The sequence below is a fragment of the Ictalurus furcatus genome, chromosome 6, assembly GCF_023375685.1.
Source record: "Ictalurus furcatus strain D&B chromosome 6, Billie_1.0, whole genome shotgun sequence".
In the NCBI taxonomy this organism is placed as follows: domain Eukaryota; kingdom Metazoa; phylum Chordata; class Actinopteri; order Siluriformes; family Ictaluridae; genus Ictalurus; species Ictalurus furcatus.
This window is the reverse complement of record NC_071260.1, coordinates 31,669,997-31,680,895: the sequence shown is the minus strand read 5'-3', so window position 1 is coordinate 31,680,895 and position 10,899 is coordinate 31,669,997.

Sequence of the window (10,899 nt, the reverse complement as noted above, 5' to 3'; positions counted from 1 at the left end):
CAGGTCTCCTTCAGTGAACAGTGGACTAGTTCAACAAACAGACTTCATATTAAACCATAATGAGCTTTCTTTTACTCTCACACTATCCGTTGTGACCCAGATGAGGACGGGTTCCCTTCTGAGTCGGGTTCCTCTCAAGGTTTCTTCCTCATATCATCTCAGGGAGTTTTTCCTCACCACCGTCACCAATAGGGATAAATTCACACACTTAAAATCTCTATCCTGTGTTTATATGTTTCTGTAATGCTGCTTTGAGACAATGTCCGTTATTAAACGCGCTATACAAATAAAATTGAATTGAATTGAATTGAATTGATTAAGTAAATTATTTAGGGTTCTTAAACATGGCTTATCTTAAGATTGGCGTGTTTTAAGATGACTTCTTTCTTGATTGTGGAGTTAGGGCAAATTATCCAGGACAAAATCGAAATCACCTGTACTAATGTGGATTATTGATATTCAAAGCATCGAATGGATCCATAGAAGCATAGAATTCTGCTAAATCAGTGAAAGTATTGTGGAAGAAAATTGAGATCAATTTAAGATTAAAAAAATAAATAAATGAACGGAGAAGATCCTGCAAATAGAACTAGACATAATGATAATGAGTCTTTATTGGTCACATATACATTACAGCACAATGAAATTCTTTTCTTCACATATCTCAGCATGTTAGGAAGTTGGGGTCAGAGCGCAGGGTAAGCTATGATACAGCGCCCCCTGGAGCAGAGAGGGTTAAGGTTCTTGCTTAAGGGCCCAAAATGAAGGGGGAGAGATGCAATTGCCAGTGCAACTTTCATTAAACAAAAACATTTTTTGTCATAGCTGCTTCTGCGATATCAACTCTTCCAAACAGCAAACACTCGCTCTTGTAGATCACTAGTGTGAACGTGAGCCTGGCTGTAGTTTTGTTCTTCAGGGGTTGCTGGTTGTAAGTATGGTGTGAACAAAAAGTTCTTCTGAACATATTATTGCCGAGCAAAACCTGAGCATATACATGCAGAGAGTTTAAATGCAAAGAAATGCTGGAATGATGAGCTGCACTTTTCTAAAGACCCACCGTGTTTGAAAAACTCATTCTGGACCGCGTACGTCTTGTATATTCATCTGAAATCAGTTCTTGCATTCTTATTTTCCTTGGAATGTGATGTAGAGGGACATCTGATGGGAATTTGGCTCCCATCTATATGGTCTGTCCATATTTATGTATTTATACCTTGACAAGGTCAGATCTTTGGGTCACAGATAACCCCGATGAAGGTTTGTGCTCTAAAAGTAAAGGGTCTTACTGATGAAGCACATCTATGCCTTTGACAAACAACATTAAACTCTCATTTAAACCCTTATTATGCTAGATTAGGCTAAATCTAGGACTATATCTATCACTCAAAAAGTGATTTAGTCTTTGTCCAGCTAAAATGCCATTTACATCTACAGTATGACTACCTGAGCTGAACTTTTACATAATTCCTTTAGATCAGTCGTATCCCTGAGCCGTACTGTTGCTAAGTCTATCTACTTTTTTCACGTATGAAAATGGGATCGGACTCAAGAGACCTCTGACAGATTGACAGGAAGTTAAGGTAATTAATCTTTACAGCATGCATTACACAAATTACACAAATTGCTAAATATATCTTCTTAAAAAACGAGAAGAAAGCAAGCTATATAGGTTATCTGTTTAAAATAGCAGGCTAGCTTGCAAGCATTTGCTTCTTAGGTAGGTTAGTATTACCTAGCCTTGCACAGCTTTAGCTCCAGTTGGATCATGTTGCACTTACCCTGCTTCTCTAAAATAATCGAAGCTATGCTATTTTGTTGAAACAAAATTAGGGAAGAAATGAAATGTAGAAAAATGATCCAGATAAGGTTCCTTTGTTGCTTCCGATAAATGCTTTTGGAGACTAATATTACAATAAGGTTAATGATTTACTGTGATATTTCAATATATTCACCTCAGTGTTACTGCATGTTACAGAATAATAGTCAGACAGTTCTGCAAATGTTTTCCCAGAATACATTTGGGCTACAGAATCAAACAGTAAATGCATTTAAATGGAACACAGTATTTTATTAATGAAACAGCAGAAATACAGATAATCGTGAACCCATTTGAGCATGGACTGATTGCAGGATTGGAAATTTTCCAATGTAATGGAAAACATTACAAAGTCTTCTAAGGTGAAAAACCTCTTTCTGATTAGATACAGTATCTAAACAAAGAATTAAAAAAAACTGCAATTACAAGGAACGTCAGAGGTGATGCATGACTGTGCATGTCTTGTGCATGCCAGGACAGTTTGATTAAGGCTTGGTTTCTGGCTTGATGTTCGTTTGTGTCATCATTTGCACTGTAAATTTCAAAGAGTTAATATTTCAGATGAGTCTTTTAGATATTATACATCATTTATACATGTTTACGTTTTCTAAAAAACAAATAATCTCTCTTAACTTAACTAAGAATAAATATGAGTATGGCTTTAGAAGATGGGTTTTTGATATGAACTCAGTGAACGAGTCAGTGACCGTGCGGACCCCTCCCGAGGAGAAGCCAAGGCCACACGCCTGCTGCCAGATCTACTGGCCTATGAACCCTGCCATCTGTGCAAAAACGCAACATTTTGTGCAGTTGCAGCTTCCCTGAACACTGACCTGCTGCAAACTTCACAAACCCTTTTCTATAAAAACGCTGAGTTGAGCAATTTGGATCATTTGATTGGGTTATTTTCTCAGTCTTGGGTAGTTTTGGGGTAGTTTGGTGTTACCGAACCGCCGGGTTAGTAGCTGGGTCATTTTCACTGACAGGTGAATCAATCCACCCCTCCTCCACCCCGTCACCTCAACCCAGCTCCTTGGGTCAAATCAACTCAGCGTAGAATGTTTGAATTCGCCTCAGGTGGAGGTAGAGGTTTTCACACAGACAGACTGATAGATTTATTTGGTGAAATTTAAGGTGGTTATCAATATATTAATCCATAAAACCATCACTGTACACTACAAAAAGCAAAAATGTGCGATAACAGTCAGGGTTACATGACACTAAATGCAGCGCTATCTTCGTTAGCTTTGGTTTACTTGTTTGTAACGCCCACTGGATCGCAAGTCGGTTACTTGGTTTTAAACGTCTCGGCTGATCAAAATCTGATGTTTTCGGCTTAAATATACGACTTATTTGAGTCATTTACTTCAAAGTCTGTATATAAACACCACTTTAGCAGCTCTACAATACATTTCTGAACACCTTCTTGTGTATAAATAGAGGCGACGCCATGTTGACGTATTTGTTTATAATGTGGTATATTTGACATTTTCAAAGGGTAAAAATAACCCTGAAAATATTAACCCATTTATTGAAATAAAATGAACCCAGCATTTTTGTAAAAAAACATTTAAAAAAAAATGAAACCATCCTTTGGGTTGAAAAACAACCTGTTTACTGGGTTAAAATTAACATCCCAACTGTATGGGTTAGTTTAACCCAAAATGTGTTCTGTCCTATATTCACCCAGCTGTTGGGCTAAAAATAACCCCATTTGGGTTGTTTTTAACCCAGTGTTTTTTAGAGTGTAAGACAGGCCCAGACTGGGACATCATTTCAGACGGGGAGTCTCACACTCATCCAGCCCACCCCATACACCCACAACAAATTTTAAAATTACTGACAACCCTATTTATTCTTTATTAAATTCAATTTATTACACACAGTACGGCCATCCCGTAAACATAAACAAGCAAGAGGTAGTGAAGCAGTCCTAAATTATATCAGCGTACATGGTTATGCCATGCATTTAACAAACACCAGAAGTACAAAGCTGCGAGACTCTCTACTTTTCACTCACAAATGTCCATTAAATGCAGAAGAGAGGTAAACAAAAGATCCTTTTTTTGCCATTTTTCATGTAGCTGTCACTTCTTCACCAGATCGACTACTATGAACAGAACCGTCTCCACAACCGTTTAACCCCCCTGTAATTTGTGAGCACAGAATCTAAATTTCTTTTAGCTAAAACTAACGTATCACATTAGGGGACTGTGTTTATTTTGGGGGTCGGGGGGGCTGGGTTAGACTTAAAAATACTTCAAATACCTGAGGTTTAACCATACTATATTTCATACAAATATATTAAAGCATATTTAATTTCTCTTAATTTATCTCTACATGTCATCTCAGGTTGACCCTGAAGTGTGACCAGTGCACAGAGCTAGCGACCAGCTTAATTCTCTCCACCTTATTGTGAAAAATAGGAGAATAACGTTCTCTTTTTCGACCTCATATATGGGAAGACCTAATTTTCTAAATTGCCTAAATATCTGTTAGAGCAATACTAACTACATCATGACAGTATCTATTTAGAAAAATCCTAATATTGAACATGATTTTACCTTTTATGACTCAAAACATGGAAAAGTGTTTGCTTTTGTTGTTGTTGTTATTTGCCCTAGCTGTATGTGTAATTTCAACATTTAAAATAGTAAATTTGGATATTTGTCTGCTAAAATTACACAGTATTATAACTATACAATAGATAACACTGTCCTTTAACATATTTTGAGTGATGATAGTAATAGTGCTAACATTTGCTAGTAGTGAAACTGTGGTTAATCCTTGATTAGCTAAGTTAGCGAACACAAAGCTACAGTATTTACAGATGAGACTGATCTGCACTTGAAGCCCTGAACTGGTCAGTTCCATTTTCGCAGCTTCTTTTTAAAGGGCTTTCTTTTTGCTAGCCCTTTCCCCCTCTGCTCCACCGGGCCGCTTCCTCTCCATCCTCGCTCTGTACAGTGATGACTCTGACATGGGACTCTGACTCTGGGACACGCAATAATATAAAATAATACATAAATAAATAAAACTGCACGGCAGCGGGGCCAAATCTGTTGTCAGGCCATCTGGAATTCTCCCGGTGCTCCCGATGGCCAGTCCGGGCCTGGTGTCAGATAAAAAAAGAAGAGCTCGTTCTTACTTCAGTCCTATTCACCTTACCTTTTTCCTCTATAAATACTGAAGCTGATCATTTCCTGCACAGGAGATTTGCACTGAAGTGCTCATCATGTATCCGGTGGATGTAAAAAAATCTACACACCCCTGTTAAAATGGCAGGTTTTTTGTGAAGTAAAAGAATGACACTGAGATAAATCATGTATAATTAGACTCTCGTTTGGATTTGTTTGCCCCTTTGACCCCGACCTAGCCTGTCGCCATGGATTGTTTGCTTCGTGTCTTCCTAATTAAATACCTACTGTATATGCATTCTAACAGGCCTCCCACTACGGATTCGTCACAGGTATGTATATGTTTTATATCCATTGCACGTGTTTGATCTTAATTGAGTAATAATCGAATATTTCTTATTTTTATGGGGTTTTTTTTTCCATCCCAGGTTTATTACTAAACATGGGGAAGTAGTAGCTCAGTGATGAAGATGTTGGACGTCTGATCGGAAGGTCATGAGTTTAAATCCCAGCACCGCAAGCTGCCACAGCTGGGCCCTTGCGCAAGGCACTTAACCCTCAACTGCTCAGCTGTATAAATGAGATAAGTCACTCTGGATAAATGCGCCTGCCAAAATGCCATAAATGTAAATGTAAAATGTACTAATGCAAGATGCATGACTGGAATAATTAGCACATATTACCTCATGGAAATGCAATTAGAGTTTCATTAAATGTTGTACTGACTGCTTATCTTAGCATACATATATGCACCCTTCATCTACTTGCACAGGATTGCACAATAATTGCTAACGAAATAAATAATTGCACAACAACTGCTAATAATACATAACACTAGTTATATATTAGACTAGACTGTCTTCGTCTATCGTTCCCTAGAGAACCCTTCACTCCATTCCTGACCTATGCAAGAAAATGCATGTATTTTTAAAATCATTTTCTGAGGCATTGTAATATTTCATTATATCATGTTCTTCTATTTGCAGAACAGATTTATATATATATATATTTGTCCTCTTAAAATTCTATCCCAAACTGCTCATGAGTGCACACAATATAAAGATTATTAGAGGAGAAGATAAGGATTCATTTATTTCAAATGCATGTATGCTGCAGGGAACATTTAACTACTCCATTCCTGACTATTAGAAACAAGTGCAGTTTCCTGACAGTCCCATTTCTGTAATGTAATTAAGCTAATCAGTGTGGCGTTCATGTTAGAAGAGAGTCAGATGGGGTGAAGCAAAGCATGTATGTTTAGTTCATGATCCAAATGCAAACCAAACTAAACTGTAACCAAGCAAACAAGTGAAGCAACCAAGACTAAACTAATAATAAACTGGATGTGCAAGATGGATCGATAGATAGAACAGTCGAAATGTGTGTGTGTGTGTGTGTGTGTGTGTGTGTGTGCGTGTGTGTGTGTGTGTGTGTGTTGGAAGATAATGTTAAGCATTTCATTTTCAGCATTTATTTGTAGATAGAAGCAGAATCATTAGAAGCATTATCTCTCAATAGAATACGACTGGTTTAAGCTTGAAATTACTTTGAAAAAAGTTTGAAATGGGTTTAATAATCTTATATTTGGTTTATTGTAGTCTTTTTTATTATATTTTTTTTTTCAAAACTAGATTAATTTGACTATGCTCAAGATGTTTTCAATATCCATCCATCCATCCATCCATCCATCCATCCATTTTCTGTACTGCTTATCCTCCAGATAAGGAGCCTGTACCCAGGAATTCAGGGCACAAGGCAGGGGACACCTCGGATGGGGTGCCAACCCATCGCACACACACTCACAGTCACATACCCATTCACACACTACTGACAATTTAGAGCTGCCAATCAGCCTGCATGTCTTTGGATGGGGGAGGAAACCAGAGTACCAGGAGGAAACCCCTGAAGCATGAGGAGAACATACAGTGTTTTCGTTATGCTGTAAAACTGTCATTTTTTTTTGCAGTGTGAGCTTAAAAAAAAGCTTAAGAAGCCTTAATTTGTCACATATGCATTACAGCACAGTGAAATCCTCGTTGTTAAAGCTATATCCACCCTGTCGGGCTACGGTTACACTGTCACACTAATAAAATTTGCGTTTTAAATAGTTTAAATTACCAATAAATCTCAACCAAATCAAACAAGAGACCTAAACATCTGGAACAACCTTCCTCTCTAGAGGTTATAGATATAGAATAGATTTTTTTAAAGGGTATTCTTCCAGACTCTTCTATCTTCTTCATATTCTATCTCTGCTGGATCAATGTCGAGCATTGATAGTGATCCCTATCAGTGTTTACTTGGCATGGTAAAAAAAAAAAAAAAAAAAACAACATATGAGAACCCAGTACCGACACTGTTTGGTATGGGAGGGAATCTGGCTGTGCCAAATATTCTATTTGTTTATCGGGTCTGATGATATTCCATGTGATCGCTAAGTCCCTTGGGACTGAAGGTTCAGTGTATTATATTTCAGAGGAGCAAAATCCCACTTGTAGTGAAAAATGTGCCAAGGAAAGATTTTAGACAAAAGAAAAAAAATTTTCCTTTGTCTACTTAAAGTCTGGGAAAGACTAGCAAGTTGTTCTTGATGACTTAAACATTTATTTCATTCTTATAATCTGTATACAATATTACGATTATTTGATATGTAACATTTTCTTGCAAATCTTGTGAATTTGTAAGATTTTTCTTTTATTATTGTTGCTGCACAAAATGATCTACATTAGCGTCAAACCCTCACATCTCTTTGTCATAGTCTCATGTCTTTGTATACAGATTTACATTTAAATTTCTATTTAACTTCATTTGAGCTCTAAACGGCTGAACAGAGCAAAGTGTGGCTGATTTTGGAGGCAATTTGGAGGCAGTATCCAAAGATGCTGAAGGCTCAAACACATTGGGTGATCGATAAAAACCAATCCATATGTGGCTACCTGCCGTGTATATGGATAGAATTTAATTCAAATCACACAGAAAAGTCTCTAATTGTGACTGTGTTTCTCACCTTTGACGTTTTTCTTCATCACACTCTCATGTTTGCTTGTCACACCACAGTCTCCAGGGTGATCTAGGATTTAGCACAAGGACCATGAGTGAGGAAACCAATGAAACATTGCTGCCTTCTACTGGCCAATAGGTGAAATGGACAAATAGCAACATTCTACTGGACAACCCTATTATTATTGAATCGGAGCGAGAGAGAGAGAGAGAGAGAGAGAGAGAGAGAGAGAGAGAGAGAGAGAGAGAGAGAGAGCGAGCGAGCAAGCCTGGAACATGGTTACTGCACCTCATTATAATCAATTATAATCATACAAACAGTTCATTCTGAGTTACTAGGCAAAACAAAATATACACAAAGGGTATGATAAATAAATTAAATTGATTAAAATAAGCTCACCTTGATAAGAATAAACTGTTTGATTAGAATAGCATAATGTACAAAACATTATATAATAATTCTGAGCTATCTGAGAATGGACCTACACAGGTCACCATGACCACCACTACATAAACATTCTCCTAGAGTTACTCAGGTCTTCCTGCTAACAACTCACATAATTGAATTATGGCAGTGAATAATCACACAGTAATGATAATTAATGCCTTAGGCACGCAGTCAATCTCTGAATATGACACAGACAAATAAACCTTACACAATTAGCTTAAATGTTCTCCTGAACGTACAGGTACACATGAGGGTTTAGTAGTCTATTGACATGCAGACTAACACCATGTGAAATATGTCAATCTGATCAAACTCTGAGGGTCAAAAATGTACGTTAATGCAGTGGTTTTAAAAGTGGGGGCCGCCAGGGGGCGCCAGGGGTGCCTCAACGATTTGTTGTGAAAAATAAATTCTCACTCTCAGACAACCACACACACACACACACACACACACACACACACACAATATCAATTCCTAATGTAATGTAATGTAAAGATGTAAGATGTAATTATTAATATAAAAAAGGGTGGATATATGCAGAAGTCTGTATTTTTAAAGTGTTTTAAAGACATCTTGCAAAAGGGGGGCCTCGGACAAATGTTAATGCCATTTGGGAACCCGTATCGGATAAGTTATGATTTCCACCGTTTAGTCAAATGGTTTGGTCTGCCTTGCTGTCACAGTCAGAGCCACTGAAACGTTTATGGCTAATTACAGGTATTGTCTGATATATAGGGCCTAGGGGTATCTGTCTATTAGTACATTTTGTTTCTGCAAGTTTGCTAAGGTGTTGCATAAGTAAGGTGCACATAAAGAAAAAGGTAAGAAGGACTGGTTAATCAAGGGAGTGTTTGGTGAAGTTCTTATTACACAATAATACTGACAGTTGAATTAGAATAAAATAGAGATTGATTATGCATTACAACTATTTACATTTATTCAGGCACCTTAGTTAAAGCTCACGTAATACACAAGCTCAACTATGTCAAATGAATCTCTTTTTTATTTTACTGAATCTCTAATATGATCCGAAGCTAATGAATGAAACTAAAGTTGATCCTTGCTGTGGAGTTTGGTATCATTACCCAGTTACAGAACTCATTATAGCCAGATAGTGGCTGATGGGATGTGTTTGTATTGTATTTCCAGAGTATAGCCTTACACCTATTAAATGTCCAAATCTTACAAAATATCTTAACCATATAAAACATATTCAGGGTTAAAAAGGGATTCGTTGTAGAATATGTTTTTGGTATAATCACAGCCTATAGACGAAAAAAAAGACTGATTCGAGATTGCACTTACTTTATATAAATGTGATTAGCAGGTAGCAGATATGAAAGTGTATGTGGCAGTGCTATTGTGAGTATATACTTCGTGAGAGAGAGTCAGACAGATGGTCTGGGTGAACAGGCTCGCCCAGGCTCACACAGTCAGACATTTGATTCCACTCGAAGGACAAGAAATCTATATAGAGGATAACTGCTGTTCCATTTGTACATACATTCAGGCCATATACTGTAGGGTAGAGTGTGTGAACGCAGTGGGAACGTATCACACACGTGCATGTGGTAATGGACAAGTCTGAGCATGGACACACTATTTTATAATTATACTTCTGAAATAAAATGTTAAGCAAATCAGAGTGGCAACTGTAATTAACGTAATAAAAACGAAAATAAAAAGAATATAATTAGAGGTTAAACATGAGCGACTGACCTACTGCATTAGCAGGTGAGGAAGCCGGAAGCCGGGTGCCATTAGGTTTTCCCTGCATTAGCCTATTCACTGAGTTCCTGCCACAAGTGTGACAGACACACACACACACACACACACACACACACACACACAGACACAGAGGATTTCCCTCCAAACAGGACAAAGCTATTGTGGTTTTTTTTGTTGTTTTTTTTTTTTTTGCTAGAGGATATGCAAAATCATTTAGGCACCACTTACACCGTTCAGTTCGTTTCACTGATTGCCCTTAAAACGATTATGTCGTAATGGACATATACTGAAGATTTGATGATTATTGCATTCTTCTTGAACTGACAACGTCACATGGAGCATGTGAAAATCCCAGGAGTTTCTGAAATAACCAAAAACATTCAAAATCACTGAGGTCACAATTGTCCCCAATCTGATGTTTGATGTGACATTAACTGAAGTTCTTGACCTGTTTCTGCATGATTTTATGCATAGATAGATAGATAGATAGATAGATAGATAGATAGACAGATAAACAATAATGTGGAGGCGAATAATCTCACGATGTATTTTAATTATAAAAATCCATTTTGTGGATATTTGTAGGTGTGCATGCAAGCACAATGTTTTGCACCAAAAAGGGGGGGGACCCCTAAGGTGTTGTTCAGAAATGGGCACTGAAGCAACATGTGACCTACAGTCATGTGAAAAAATAAGTACACCCCATGGAAATATATATATATATATATATATATATATATTTACGTATTTGGACAAGAAAACCTTTG